The 15,478-nt window shown below is 34.3% G+C and overlaps 1 long non-coding RNA gene and 1 pseudogene across 1 annotated transcript; one reads left to right on the forward strand and one right to left on the reverse strand.

The window, feature by feature from the left end:
- Positions 1-2,682: 2,682 nt before the first annotated feature.
- LOC121256169 lies at positions 2,683-3,203 on the reverse strand. The gene is made up of 2 exons (XR_005938930.1): positions 3,064-3,203; positions 2,683-2,899 (listed from the first exon to the last, which is right to left on the reverse strand). It is a non-coding gene; the product is annotated as an uncharacterized LOC121256169 (long non-coding RNA).
- Positions 3,204-5,278: 2,075 nt separating this feature from the next.
- On the forward strand, positions 5,279-8,045 carry LOC121255134 (annotated as a pseudogene).
- Positions 8,046-15,478: the final 7,433 nt, after the last annotated feature.

Raw genomic sequence — 15,478 nt, forward strand, 5'->3', positions numbered from 1 at the left:
CCTTTTCTACCACACCATCCCAAATATTTTATGCTTTGAAAGAGACTCCCAAGGGTAATCAAAGGTATTTCATAGGAAAAGAGGCCACTTTGCACCCCAACAACTCTGCTAGATGATTGATATTATCCACCGCCCCTACCGGGACCAATTCTGACTTTCCCAAGTTCACCTTGAGCCCCGAAATGGCTTCAAAACACAAAAGAACAGCCCTTAGAGCTTGAAGCTGTCCACTGTCAGCATTAGAAAAAATTAAGGTGTCATCCGCATACAATAAGTGGGAAATGGAAAAAGCACCTATGTTAGGATTACCCACTGAAAAACCATCAATAATACCTCCCCTTACCGCCGCCTCCAACATGCGACTCAACGCTTCCATCACTAAAATAAAGAGAAAAGGAGATAACGGATCTCCTTGTCTCAAGCCCCTCAAACTCTGAAAAAATCCACAAGGTTGGCCATTTACTAAAACAGAAAACTGAGCGGTAGATACACAATGTTGCACCCAACTACACCACCTATCACCAAAGCCACACCTCCTCAGTATATAAATCAGAAAATCCCAACACACATGATCATATGCCTTTTCCATATCCAACTTGCATAAAACTCCCAGAATACCATCCCTCAACCGGCTGTCCAAGCACTCGTTCACAACCAAAACTGAGTCCAAAATTTGCCGACCACGTACAAAGGCATTTTAAGGCTTAGAAATGATTTTGTCCATCACTAAGCTCATTCGATTAGTTAATACTTTCGAAATGATTTTATAGATTCCGCCTACCAAACTAATAGGACGGAAATCTTTCAACTCAATGGCTCCCGCTAACTTCGGAATAAGTGCAATAAAAGTAGCCTTGAGGGACTTCTCAAACTTGTGACAATAATGGAACTCATGGAAAACCCTCAGAACCAGAACCAACAAAAAAGAAATCGAGTTTTCTCAGAACCAAACAGATATAAACAGTCGGCCACCGATATTAGACTGTATCTCATAAGCAAACTAAAAAGTAAAAACCGTATGATTACCCAAACGAAAAAGAGAAATGATACTTGCAGTCGTGAGTGTACAAGCGCCGTGCAGTCGCTTTGAAAAAAGTGAATAAATATGAGACCCACATAAAAATAAATTAATTTTTTAATAATGGACCTCACTCTTTTTCAAAGCGACTGCATGACGTTTGTGCATTCTACGACTGTACGTAGTATTACTCAACGAAAAAAAGCCTTGGATAGATAAATTGGAAGATACAAATGCACGCTTAGAGCAACCTCATTAGCTTGGCTAAATGTATTTTTTTTTTTTTTTAAGAAATAGACTTCATTTCATTACATAAATAAAGTTACACCATGACTCAAATTACAAGTCAAACTAACATTTATTGTAAACATCCCCGTATACAAAATCTTTGCGACGAGTATTGTCTATACTTCATGAAAACTCTCAAAGAGAGAGTATCATTCATTGTATTAAAATAGAGGAAAAAACACCCCCCATCAAAACTGTATCTTCCAAAGGAAGAAAAGTGAACAAAACACCCCTCCTAACACGAAGGAGGGAGGAACCAAACACCGCTATGGACAAAAGTCTAATAGCCTATTTCACTTTATTTTCCTACCAATGAAAAATCCAACAAACAAACATCAACAAAAAACACACTGACATAAAGTCAAAAATATAGTATCAGAAACAAACACAAACACCACCAAACAACACCAAACAGAATCGGAAAAACAAAAAGGAAATTGACGGTGGCGTGTGCATGACACGTGCCACACTGGAAAGGAGCTGTTCGGCAGGTCAAGACGTTGCCGGAGTCGCTAGGCCCTGAGCTGCTGTGCATGGCGTCGACGAAAGATGAATTGCGGTGGTTTGAGAACCCCCTGCGTTTCCTTTAAACTACGCGTTAGCGTAACGCGCCGCTCCGATTGGTACCCAATCCGTCGACCGCAAGATTGGTGGGTGAGGCTTCTCCTGGTGGTGCGCGTGTCGGACGATGGTCGCCGGAGAGGCTTGAAACGGCTACCCCCTTTATTTGGCCGAAATCCTAAAAAAAAAAAAACAAAAAAACCAAACGAAACCACCAAAAATGAAGGGCCGGCGAGGAGAAGAAGGAGAAGAAGAGGAAGAAGGCGCCGAAGCTCCCTTTCCCCCCAGCTGGATTCGGATGAGCGAGTTTCTAGAGAGAGAGGGGACTGGCCAAATGCATCTTCAAAATTTAGCCAATATCACTTTTTCTTTGCATTTGCCTATTCCATTTAAATTCAATCCCCACATTGGATTAGCCATTCATTCTCTATATAATAATACAATATTATTAAATTAATAATTTTTTTATTTAATTTATTTGTATCACATTTTAGAATTCTACCAATTTAATCTTAATAATAATTATATTCTAATTAAATTAATATTAAAAAAATCATATTTTCAAAGGTCATTTAATGCTAATAGCAAAAAATTGATATTAAACTTATCTAAAATTCTATCTAAATTTCTTATTCACTAACAAATTATCTAGCAACATACCCATTTCAATGTCAATAAAAAAATCTGCATCTACATAAACATCTACAAGATATTTTAAGATCCAACGCTATCTTAATTACAAAAAACAGAGACATAAATATGCAGTTATCATGTCTAGCAACATACTAGTATTCATGTCTAACAACATACCATGTACAGCAGCACAAAAAGAAACCCCTAGATTAACAGCAGTTACAAAAAGACCAAATACATTCACACGAGTTGTTATGTACATCTGCTATGCTAACCCAAAAAACATACATCTGTCATGAAGTTCCAAAAAACATCCACATGATGAGTTACAAAAACTATCCACATAACTGTTATGAGTATTCAATAAAATTCAGCTGCAAAATCCAAAATGAGTAATACCTGCAAAAAACACAAAATTAAGCTCAGAATTAAGCAATATTAATCATAGAATTGACCAAAAACAACAACTACTAGGATTTCCAAGTGTGCAAAAACAGCAACTTTTCCACTATATTAACCAAAAACAACAATTACAAAAAACAGCAAAATGAACAATATATTACCAGGTGTGCACAAACAGCAACTCTTTGATTCACTTCTCCCTCCTCCAGCTACTACATTTGATTCAATTCATTCCTAAGTTTCTCTATGATTTCCATTTGAAGTGACTTGAAGTATTCTTGCATCACCGCATTCATGTTATCAACATCCATATTCATAACTTTCATCTCCATATTCTTCTTCTTAAGTTCTATAATCCCAGTCCCGTCCCTATCAGCTCGACTAATCGCCTTCCGTCCCTCAATCATCATTATTTAGTGAAACGCTATAAGTCTTCAAATATGAATAAAGATCAATTTCCTTTTTTTTTTTTTTTGAAAGTACTTTGATAATAACGGTACTGTGGTCCTTTTAGTTCTCAGTTAAAAAAAATGGAAGGGCCAAACTCTAACCATTTTCGCAACTTCTCCACCCAATTTTTGCATTAAAAAAGCATCTCCAAGTTTTGAAAGAGGAGATGTTATGGTTGGATTGATTCACATGGTGTTGTCTGTCCTATCAAAAAATTATGTTCGTGAGTCGTGACCACCTACGAAAACACCACCTTATCTATCTATATTTTTTTCCTCTCTTTTTACTTCAAGTTTTTCTTATGATTTTAGAGGTTTTTGGCCCATCTTTATTGACGGAAAGTTATCTTTGGAAAGCAATTCGATTAGATAAACTCAATTTATTTTGAGGCGATAAAAGATCAAATATTTTAAACGCTCTCGTGATCGATTCAATACCTTATCTAATTAATTTTATACTAATTTAAATCAACTCAAATTTATTTAAGAAAAATTATATTTGTAATCGTAGAGTACGCAAACGCCGTACAATATTTTTAGAAAAAAAATAATAAATAAGGCATTTACATGAAAAAATTAATTAATTTTTTAATTGTAAACCTTACTCTTTTATAAAAAGATTGTGCAAGACTTACGCACTCTACGACTGCATGTAGCATTACTCTTTATTTAAAACCTTATTTATTTTTGAATTGGAATTAAGAAAACATATATTTCCTTGCCCATTCTTATATTCATTCAGAATGAGAGAAAATATGAAAAATGTAACATGGAATTCTTTATTTTATTTATTCGAATATAAAAAGTTGAAAAACAATGAGAATTTTGCCATAAACTTATGACAGATCTCCACAAATTATTACCATTGTCATAACCTTCTAACAAGTTATTTATCTTTTCTATAGACAATAATATTTTTATGAAAGTCATGAATTTGCATTCTTAATAAAATTATTTAGATTCATCTCATAATATGATATTAACATTGAAATATTTTATCTAAACTTGTAATAAATGATCCGATTCAAAAAATTAAACCGCCCAACTCCAAATCCGATTCTATCTTGGGTGGCTCTATAGCCACCGCTCCCAGCTTACCGTTAGTTATAGTAGTAGTATTTTTTCTTTAGTTTTTCTTACATATATTTTTTAACACTTTAAATATTTTTTAAAAAAATTAAAAACATCACAATATTATTAAAAAATAATTTATTAATCATTAAGTACAATAAAATAAATTTTTTTTAACAATAATACCGAGTAATAAAAATGAGTGGTAAGAATAATATTTTTCTTCTATTTGTGAGTTTAGTAAACTATTAGTGCTCGTTTTGATTTTCACCACTTTCATATATAGTTTCTTTTATTTCCTACACTTTTCTTAACGTAGTTAATGCTCAAGAACAAATCTACTCAATCTCTTACTATTCACACAATTTTTACACACCACATATTTTTTAATTTTTATTTTTTTATTAAATATTTAATATATAAATAATGAATAAAAAAATTAAATTATTTTAAAAAGAATAAACTCAAAAAAAATTTTTAAAAATATATTAAAAAATATAAAAATTTACAAAAATATAATGTGGGAAGGTTGAAAAAATTATACAGCATTACTCAATGCTCAAAGTCCTTTGATGATCTATTAATGCTCGAAGGTTGTCTGCGCAAAATTGACCGATGCCTTTCGATTAGAACAATATTAGTTGTCCTGAGTATTCTTATCCATAATGGATTTCGATACATTTATTTTATTAAGAAAATATTTTTTAATGATATTATAGATTTTTGTTTTTTGAAATATTAAAAAATATTAAAAAAATGAAATGAAATGAAAAAAAAGGTCGAATGATGATTTCAAAACATTCGTCGGCAGAGCCTCTCCCTTAAAAGAAAAAAAAGCCCTCTCTCTCCAAACAACAATGCGAGTTTACCGGCGCGGTCTCTTCCACGTTGGTCGTAGAGCCTCTCACCGTGTAAGCCCTCTCTCTCCGAACACCCTGAACCCCATTAACCCATTTTTCAATACTATCAATGTTTCGTCATCGCATGGTTCTTTCATTGATTGCCCTTTGATTTGGTTGTCCAACTTTCTTTTCATAATCAGATACCCTTTTGTCAGCATATCAAGCCCCAACCGTATTTTTGATAGTAAAGAATCAATTTGTAATATTATTCAAATTATTCAACAAGAGCAGTGGGATGACAATAGGATTATCTGTTTGTTTGACTCGGCGCTGGGGCCCATATGGATATCTAGGGCTTTGGTGGAATTGAAAGGGGATCCAAGGTTGGCTTTGCGGTTCTCCAAATGGGCGGGAACCCGAATTGGGTTTTGCCAATTCGGATATTGTATCTTGATCCATATACTGTTTTACGCGAGAATGTACTTCGACGCCAATAGGATTATTAGAGAGTTAGTTTTGTTGAGGTGGGTTTTGCCAGGTTGCCATGTGTTTGACGTATTGTGGTCGACAAGGGGTGTTGTTTGGGTTCGAGGGTTTGGTGTGTTTGATGCTTTGTTTAGTGTTTTGACTGGGCTAGGAATGCTGGAGGAAGCGATCGAGTACTTTTTGAGGATGGAGAAGTACAGGGTTTTGCCAAAACCTCGGTCTTGTAGGGAACTTTTGCATAGGCTTTCAAAGTCAGGGAAGAGAGAATTGTCGAGGAAGTTTTTTAAGCATATGGTTGCGGCTGGAATTAGTCCTTCGGTTTTCACATATAATATAATGATACACAATATGTGCAAAGGAGGAGATTTGGAAGCCGCTAGAAGCTTGTTCTAAAAAATGAAACAAACCGGCCTTATGCCCGATGTTGTCACATATACATCTCTTATTGATGGATATGAAAAGGCAGGCAAGAGGGAATTGTCGAGGAAGCTTTTTAAAGATATGGTTGGGGCTGGAATTAGTCCTTCGGTTTTCACTTATAGTATAATGATATCCAATATGTGCAAAGGAGGAGATTTGGGAACCGCTAGAAGCTTGTTCAAAAAAATGAAACAAATTGGCCTTATGCCCGATGTTGTCACATATACTTTTCTTATTGATGGATATGAAAAGGCAGGTAAGAGGGAATTGTCGAGGAAGTTTTTTAAAGATATGGTTGGGGCTGGAATTAGTCCTTCGGTTTTCACATATAATATAATGATATCCAATATGTGCAAAGTAGGAGATTTGGGAACCGTTAGAAGATTGTTCGAAAAAATGAAACAAACTAGCCTTATGCCAAATCTTTTCACATATAATTATCTTATTGATGGATATGAAAAGGCAGGCAAGAGGGAATTGTCGAGGAAGCTTTTTGAAGATATGGTTGGGGCTGGAATTAGTCCTTCGGTTTTCACATATAATAGAATGATATCCAATATGTGCAAAGGAGGAGATTTGGGAACCGCTAGAAGATTGTTCGAAAAAATGAAACAAACTCGCCTTATGCCGAATCTTTTCACATATAATTATCTTATTGATGGATATGGAAAGTTTGGATTCTTGGATGAATCGGTTAGTATATTTGAAGAAATGAAGGATGCAGGTTGTGAACCTGATGTGATAACATATAATGCTTTAATTAATTCTTTCTGTAAATTTGAAAGAATGCCTCAAGCTTTTGAGTTTCTCCATGAGATGAAGATCAATGGGGTGGTACTGGATGTTGTAACTTATAGCACATTAATCGATGCATTTTGTAAGGAAGGGATGATCCAAGAGGCAATTAAATTTTTTGTTTACATGAGACATGTTGGTCTTCTGCCCAATGAATTTATTTACACTTCTCTGATTGATGCAAGTTGTAAATTAGGCAATCTAAATGATGCTTTGGAGCTGGCTAATGAGATGATGCAGGCAGGAGTTGACTTGAACATTGTCACCTACACAGCTCTAGTGGATGGTCTTTGTAAAGGTGGGAGGATAAAGGCAGCAGAAGAAGTCTTTCAGGCAATGCTGAAAGCTGGAGTAATTCCTGATGTTGCAGTTTATACAGCGTTAATTGATGGTCTTTGTAAAAATAATAGTATTGAAAAAGCCAAGAAGCTGTTTGATGAAATGCTGGACAAGGGTGTGATTCCTAATAGAAGTTCTTACACAGCTTTAATTGATGGGAACTTAAAGCATGGGAATCTTCAGGAAGCTTTGAATTTGCATGACATAATGATTGATTTGGGAATGGAGTTTGATCTGCTGGCATATACTTCCTTGATTTTGGGTTTTTCTCGGTGTGGTGAGGTGCAACGAGCAAAAGAGCTGTTTGATGAGATGATTCAGAGGGGTCTCCATCCAGATGAGATTATGTGTATACGTCTATTGAGGAAGTATTATGAGCTGGGAAAAGTGGATGAAGCCATTGAATTGCAAAATGAGATGGTCAAAAAGCGTCTAATTACTTGCAATGATTATCTCACAGTTCCTACTTTACAAACTTGAGAGAAATATATTTCCAGCCTTAGTTCGACGGAGCTGTGTTCAGTGTTTGGATCAGAAACACAACACAATTTACCTTTCCTAAATGGGAATACGAGAACCCAAGGTATACATAATTCCTCACTTGTTTCTTACTAGATGGAATGATGTTGCGTAGTGATATTTGATGGTTCGTGATTAGATAAATAGGCTGGTGCTGATACTTATTGGTATTCTGTTTTTTTTTTTTTTTTTTTTTTTGTTGATAAGAACTTATTGGTATTCTGTTCAAAGTCCTATGTTGTCTCATCATGCAAATTTTACTACCAGATGGATCTTCAGCAGAGAAATCAGTTGATGTTATTCTAGTTCAATGACGATAAATTTCCAAGTCATTATAGAGGGAAAAAAAAGAAAAGTAAGCATGCGGCTAACATATATAGTAACCTTTTAGTTTTGTAGTTACAAATTAAACCAAAATTGGTAGTAACTCCTTCCTGCATTTTCTTTTTCAACTCTTCAAGGGAATTATTACCTGGAGTTACTCTCACTCATTGGGCTTCCAATCTGGCCGAGCATCATCCCTATAAGAATCGCGGCATTATCTTAGGTAATAGCTGCCTTCGTGCAGTCATTTTCTCTGCTGAGAGCTCGAGCATCTTCAATAGATTAGCCAAAGTTAAATGATACTTTTGATGAATGTGAGATAAATTTAATTTTTGATTATTCCATTCACATAAGTCCCCATATTGAAATAGATATTTTTTCATTATATAACAATAAAATAATCCTAAAAGCTGAAAATATTACGAAAAGAAAGGAAAAATAATAATAATACAGCAAGTTAAAAGAGGGAACGAACAAACTACTGAAATACTCAATATGTATCGATTCTTCCATCGTCTCCCCGGCAACGGCACCAAAATTTGATTAAGCCCAAATAATAACGCGGTAGTTCTAGCACAGTTTTAAATAATTAATGGAGAACAAATATTAATTTTAAATGTAAATTAAAGTGAAGCAAAGTGACTAAAGGAAAAAGTACTCAAGTTTGACGAACAGTAAAGCATAGGGAATCCCTTGCACAAATCCGGTATTTTAATTATTCTTAATTCATTGAATAACTTAATTGGGAACTTAATTCCCAAAATTTCCAATCGGAATGTATATATTTATAAACTAAAATTAAATAAAATGTAACCCTTTGAAAAATCATTCACCACTTTTAAAATACGTAAATTAGTATTCCTATTGAGAAAATCCAATGACGACAATATATTCAGGGTGCGATATTGCAGTAAAGAATTAAATTAATATAGATAAATAATTGATCCAAACATAATCAAAGAACTAATCCATTCAATAGAAAAAGCATGACTAAATCCACAAACAGAATAAATTCTATGATTATTCGGAGAAGGAAATATCAACAATGAATTGGCAATGATAAAACAAAAGAGTTTTAGTAATTGAAAATCAAATACATAAATTAAAAATAAATTAAAAATACCTTTTAATGTGCAAGTTCATCCCTAGCCCTACTTGAGAATTTAGTTACCCATAAATATAATGGACAACAAAAATCTCAAAAGAAAAATAAAGCAATCAGCGGTCATGAAAATTAATTTCATCTCTTCGTTCTTCAGTCCGTCCTCCCTTCAAAAACAAACCCCAATTTCGTGCTATTGATATGCTTATATAGGGTAGGAAAGAAAACCTTAACGTCTTCATATTCCCGCATAAAAAATGCCTAAATTTTAGGACTCATTGTGGCAGTCACGTACACGCTTGAAGAGTTCGAATTTATAAATCTTTATTAGAGACAAATTTGCAGCCCTTTAAGATATCTTTTCAACGCATCAAGAATCTAATCAATCGGAGATGTGAGTGGAAAGTTACAATCAAAATACTAAAATATGTCTAGGCTGTCTCCTAGAGCGTTCTGGACTCTGACTTTTTCTATTAATCCGAATTACTCTCAAATTTCATCATTATCCTTATTTGAAGAGTTCTACACTTGTTGAAAGTTCTTAGGTTGTTCCAACGTTTTGCCCACTTGAAAGTCCTTTGAATTTAATTGGATTTTGACTTGCTCTTTTATAAACCTTGAAATTAAATATAAAAATTTGCTTAGAAGTATTCCAAAGTAGATAGAAACTTAATCGAAGAATACACATTAATATCTCGTTATTTCTATTCACATTTTAACATTTTAATCCAATAATAGGGTATTTAGGGTGCAGTTTCGCACACTCATCATACCCCTCAACTTACTTATTGCTAGTTCCTAGCAATTTTCATGCCAAAACAATGAAAGAGACCAAAGAAAATCACACACAAAGGCCACCAAGTCACACTTTTCAGATTTACATATCAAAGCAATATTAGGAATTCAATAACCCTATCACAAGCAATCCACCTATATCAATCCACATAGTGTGTGTGTTCCAAACTATATCCATCTAACCAGAAGCCCTGACACATGCAACATCAAGAACATCTCAAGCAAAATGTTCAACTCCATATCTCACGGGTATGAAAATGTTCTGTGTGAGGATTCTCTCTATGGAATTGACAATGGGTGTACACAAACTCTCATGAGGAATTAGGCAATAGTACCGCTTTGGAGCGGTCGGGCTGGTGTTCTGTATTTAACAACCCTCAATTAAACTCTGACACTTAAGCAACTCTACCAAAAGTTGGATGAAACTTACAAAAAATCTATACAACTTCCTACTATTCACACAACCTCCACACACCACACTTTTTTAAATTTTTATTATTTTTTTTCTTTTATCAGATATTTAATATATGAATAATGAATAGAAAAATTAAATTAGTTTAAAAAGAATAAACTCAAAAAAAAAATTTTTAAAAATATTAAAAATTTTAAAATTTTAAAAAAATGTGGTGTGAGGAGGAAGGGAGGTTGTGTAGCATTGATCTGAAACTTATCACACCATAATAATATTCATGAACCCAACGGGTTTCTCTTATCACACAAACTTCATTGTTCTATTTCGTTCATCAAGCCGTTGTCCCTTATCACACCCAAATTCTACCGATTGGGAGTTGGTTATCATCGTCGTCTGCCATCCCTTTAGCCACTTACATGGTAATCTTCTAATTTATATTTTTCATATGGGTCTGTATATTGCAAAATTTGAAGTGCCCATCCCTGCCGTGATTTCATATGGGTTTGTATATCACAAAATTTGAAGTGCCCATCCCTGCCTTGATTTCGTTTAGGTCTGTCAGTTTACTTGATTACGTTTGGGTTTGTCAAAATGGGAAAAAAGAAAGTTCTTTTGGGTCTGTCGGTTTATGTGAATGAGAGAAATATAAGAAAAGTTCTTGTTTAAGGTTAGGTTGATGTCAAAATGAAAAAAAAAAAAAAAAAAGTTTGTCTGGGTCTGTTGGTTTATGTGAAGGTGAGAAATATACAGTGGCATGCCCCTAATTAGAAAGTTCATTCAGCTTCAGTTCCATTTTACTTGATAAATGAAAAGTAGAGAAAGTCTCTGCCATTGAATGCTTGATAATAATTAAACTAATGCCAAGAAATGCTCTGTTTTTGTTTTCAATCCTTTTTGTTATTTTTTTATCCGACAACATATCGCAAAATTTGGATTTTTAGTGAAGTTGCTTGAGTGTAGTATGAAATTTTTTGTTGTCCTTTGTTATGTTAAGGATAGTTAATTTAACAACTTTTTAATGCAAAGTTAATTTAACCCCTCTTTATTTTGATATGACAGGGAAGAATGCAGTAGATTGTGAGTTTTGAAGAGAGGAGTGGATTGAAGGTTTGAAAAGTGGAGTGGATTGAAGCTTTGCTGCTTTTCTTTCATAGTCTTTAACTGATAGTGGATGTAACTGAGAGTGAATGCCTTGGTGCTTTATGTAAATTTGAATGTACTGAAACGATCAAGAGCTTTTATTTATTATTCTATGTAATGCCGAATGTTTTGAAGCTATCTTTTTATGTGATTGTCTTGATTTGGTATTTTTTATGGTTTGAAGCTTTGCTATCCAGATTGTGTTCGAAATATCTATAGCTAACATTTTCATAACATGTCCAAAAACATGTAGAAAAAGAATACAGATTCACCATTTACATAAAAAGAACAACATTCAATATTTTCATTACATTCAGATGGAAAAAAAGATTAACATTCAATATTTTCATTACATTCAGCTTGAAAAAATATTATAACATTCACCACATGTCCATTACATTCCCACATCAGTCACCATATGTCCATTACATTCATTACATTCACCATCACATGTTCATTACAATAAAAATAACCCATGACAACAACCAATACTTTCAAGGTTCTACTATACTTCTTCTTCATTGCTTTAAATTTGATTTGCTCAATCGCAACACGTTCATGAAGTACCCTCTTGTTCATTTGTTGCACTAACTTTAACGTTATTTTACAGCAATATGACATAATGGAAAGATCTGCCTGAAGTCAATTGGATGTGTGGTAAATTTGCCCCACAATAGGGAGCTGAAAAGCTTCATTCTTCATCCCCTTTTAAGCACGTTAATACACAGTTGACATAGGCTGCATATGGCTAGCTGGTGAGCACACTAGGGACCAAGAAAAGCTGATTGAAGTCAAAGCATGGCTGAACTAATGCTAGATCTAAATGGCCATTTTCCAAATACAAAAAACAATAATCATGTGGTACAACTTCATTTGAATATCAAAACTTAAGCACCCCAACGAAAAAATAACTTCTTCAAAAAAAAAAAAATGCTGCATTGCTCCCCTTGGTTTGCAAAGCTAGTAATCATAAAGATATAAAGGATAATAGTCAATTCAAAATATTGCTCAAGGTGCTTATAGGATTGCTAAGGACTATTTTGTATCTTGCACGTATAATAAGACAAACAAACATTGTGTTTATAGGCGGTAGTTATCTTGGTTAGTAAAAGCTGAGACTTTTATTCATAAAAGCTAAGTCTTCTATTTAAAAGCAAGCATAAACTTCAGAAGACAACTACCCAATAAAATATACATGAGTTATGTTAGTTTACAAATCTTATATGCATCACTAATTCATTCTAGGACCCTTGCATTATATTCATAAAAAAGAATCAAAATACCAATACATAATAGAAAGTTTTTTGTGGCGGGTTTCTATGTCATGGGTCATGTAAAGTGTCACAATAGAGTGTAAAGTGGGTCATCTTCTTCAAATAAGGGGACATACAGCTCATAAGCATTTTGGGTAAATATTGGTAGTTCATTTTCAGGATCATCCAATACCTCATTTGAGCTTTTCTTCAAACACATGTTGTGCTTTCCTTTTAATTCATTATCGTACCTTCCTCTCAACCATTGCAATTCTTGAATACAAACGTTCAACACAATAGCTTCTTACATTCCTTGCATTCCCTTATTAAAACAAAACATTCCCTTATTAAAACAAAGCATTCCCTTATATGAACACAGCGCAACCCATCAATGCAAAAATAGATCCACTCTCAGTCTTTCATACGTACACAATGCAAAAATAGAGTGCATGGTTTGCGCTGTGGATGTAACAAATTCAACTCGGATGTCTTGGTGCCAACGCGAGATTACCTCTTAGAATGTGCCGTCTTCAATGTGGTTTAGAAGAACAAGAAATTGTAGAGCTCAAAGGTGGGATGCAGAGATGAGTGTGGGCGAGGGTGTTTGAAGAGTTTTGCCAAGAGGTGGCTGAGGGTGGGCGAGGGGCTGAAAGGGGAACGAATGGGACAATGAGATCTGAAGTGTGAGAGGTGTTTCCTGTTGGGGTGCAGTCACATTGTAGCTCAACTGGAAAGCCTACGTGGCACTAATCTATTGAAAGGCTGTTTTTTGGGGGTAAACGGTTGGACCGGTTATAAGATATTCTCATTAGGCAGTTATGTACAAGGAACAAACAAATATTGATCTTATGATAGGAACACTAACAAATGAGATTTCCACCACTCTTTCCAAAAGCTTACTTAGGATCAGAACGGTCAACACAAAAGGTTGTAACGTGACTTGGGTTTAGGGTTATATGAAAAAAAAAATTAAAAAAGATTCAAAAACTTCCAAGTACATACAAAGGGAATCTTATTAAATATCTCAGTAGACCACACTTCTCACTTGATGTACTCTCCAACTTTTTAGATCATCGAATAATAATGCTTTTCCTTCTTCTTCCTCTTCTCTCTTTTTTTTATTCAACAATTTGATGAACAAACACATGCTACTTTGGTATTCTCACCATTTCTACCCAACCTTGATTTTTTTTTTTTTTATTCAAGAACCCAACACAAAAGAAAGAAAATGCAAATCCCACACCTAATATACACTTGGAAGTAAAAAAGGTAGAAAAATCAGTGTATAAGCTATACTCTAATGTGGAGAGGCATGGATGATGTGGGCATATGAAAAGAAAAAGTTACATGTGTTTATTGGCTCAAAGTTGGCTACTAGGGGTCTAAGATGGAAATGGTTAGTTTGAAAGGCTCAAACGTTGATCCTAAGTTGACCTCCGTCATATCCTAAATATATCCAACATCTTACCACAAACCATGTAATGCTATTCTCAAAAGAAGTGCCAAATTCAACAGATCAATGAATGCTTATCACAATTTACTGAATTTCTAGGCTCTCAGTCTTATCCAAAACTCACATGAATACTTAAGCAAAAGAGTTCTCTAGCTATATGTGTCAAACCACCTTCTTACCACAAAACTTGGATGAGTGCATTAAGGGTTCTGTGATTGCTTCAGGAAAAAATGATTATGGTAGGTTTGTTGAATTCACGAAGATGGCTATGAATGAGAATGAGTACACATTTGAAAAGGATGCATGTGTGATGCAAATTTTTTTTTTAAAAAAATTGACACATGAAAATATGCCACAGAATTCCAACAAGCATTTTAAATACTGAATTTGCACCACCACCCCCAACTTAAATGAAACTTTGTCCTCAATGTTTAAGACTTGAAATTGAATGGGGAGTAACTAAAAATGGTAGAATACACCTGATGAGTGACGTGGATAGCTCGCTAAGCACCAAAGATGGTAACCTGAAATGACAAAATCAAACTAACCTGCAAAAAAAAACAAAGAAAACAACATCAAACAAAAAGGAAAAGAAAGAAAATAAGAGAAAACAAAAACAAAACAAAACAAATAAAGAAAAACATACATGCATGGTGTGGTCAATGTTGATAGACCGGATCCATAAGTGGAATGTCTTCCACTTCCGAAACTTGCATATCAATTAATACTATAAGGCGTTGACCATTTACTTTAAAGATCCCACCATCCTTAGGATCTTCTATTTCTACCGCCCAATTTATAAAAACATTCTTCACTACAAAAGGGTCGGTCCACCTAGACCAAAGTTATCCTGGATACTTATGGAGTCTAGAATCATATAAGAAGACGATTATTAGGCTTAAACGTTTTTCTTAAAATTTTTTTATCATGAAACACTTTCATTTTATCCTTATAAATTCTAGAGTTCTCATAAACATCATTTTTCAACTTTTCTAACTCGGTCAACTGAAATTTTCTAAGCTTACCTACTTCTCCCATGTCAAAATTGAAATATTTGATTGCCCAATAAGCTTGATGCTCGAGCTCCACAAGTAAGTGGCAAGGCTTTCCAAAAACAAGCCTATAAGATGACATGCATAAGGGAGTTTTGAAAGCTGTACGGTAAGCTTAAAGAGC

Source organism: Juglans microcarpa x Juglans regia, chromosome 3D (genome assembly GCF_004785595.1).
Source record: "Juglans microcarpa x Juglans regia isolate MS1-56 chromosome 3D, Jm3101_v1.0, whole genome shotgun sequence".
In the NCBI taxonomy this organism is placed as follows: Eukaryota; Viridiplantae; Streptophyta; class Magnoliopsida; order Fagales; family Juglandaceae; genus Juglans; species Juglans microcarpa x Juglans regia.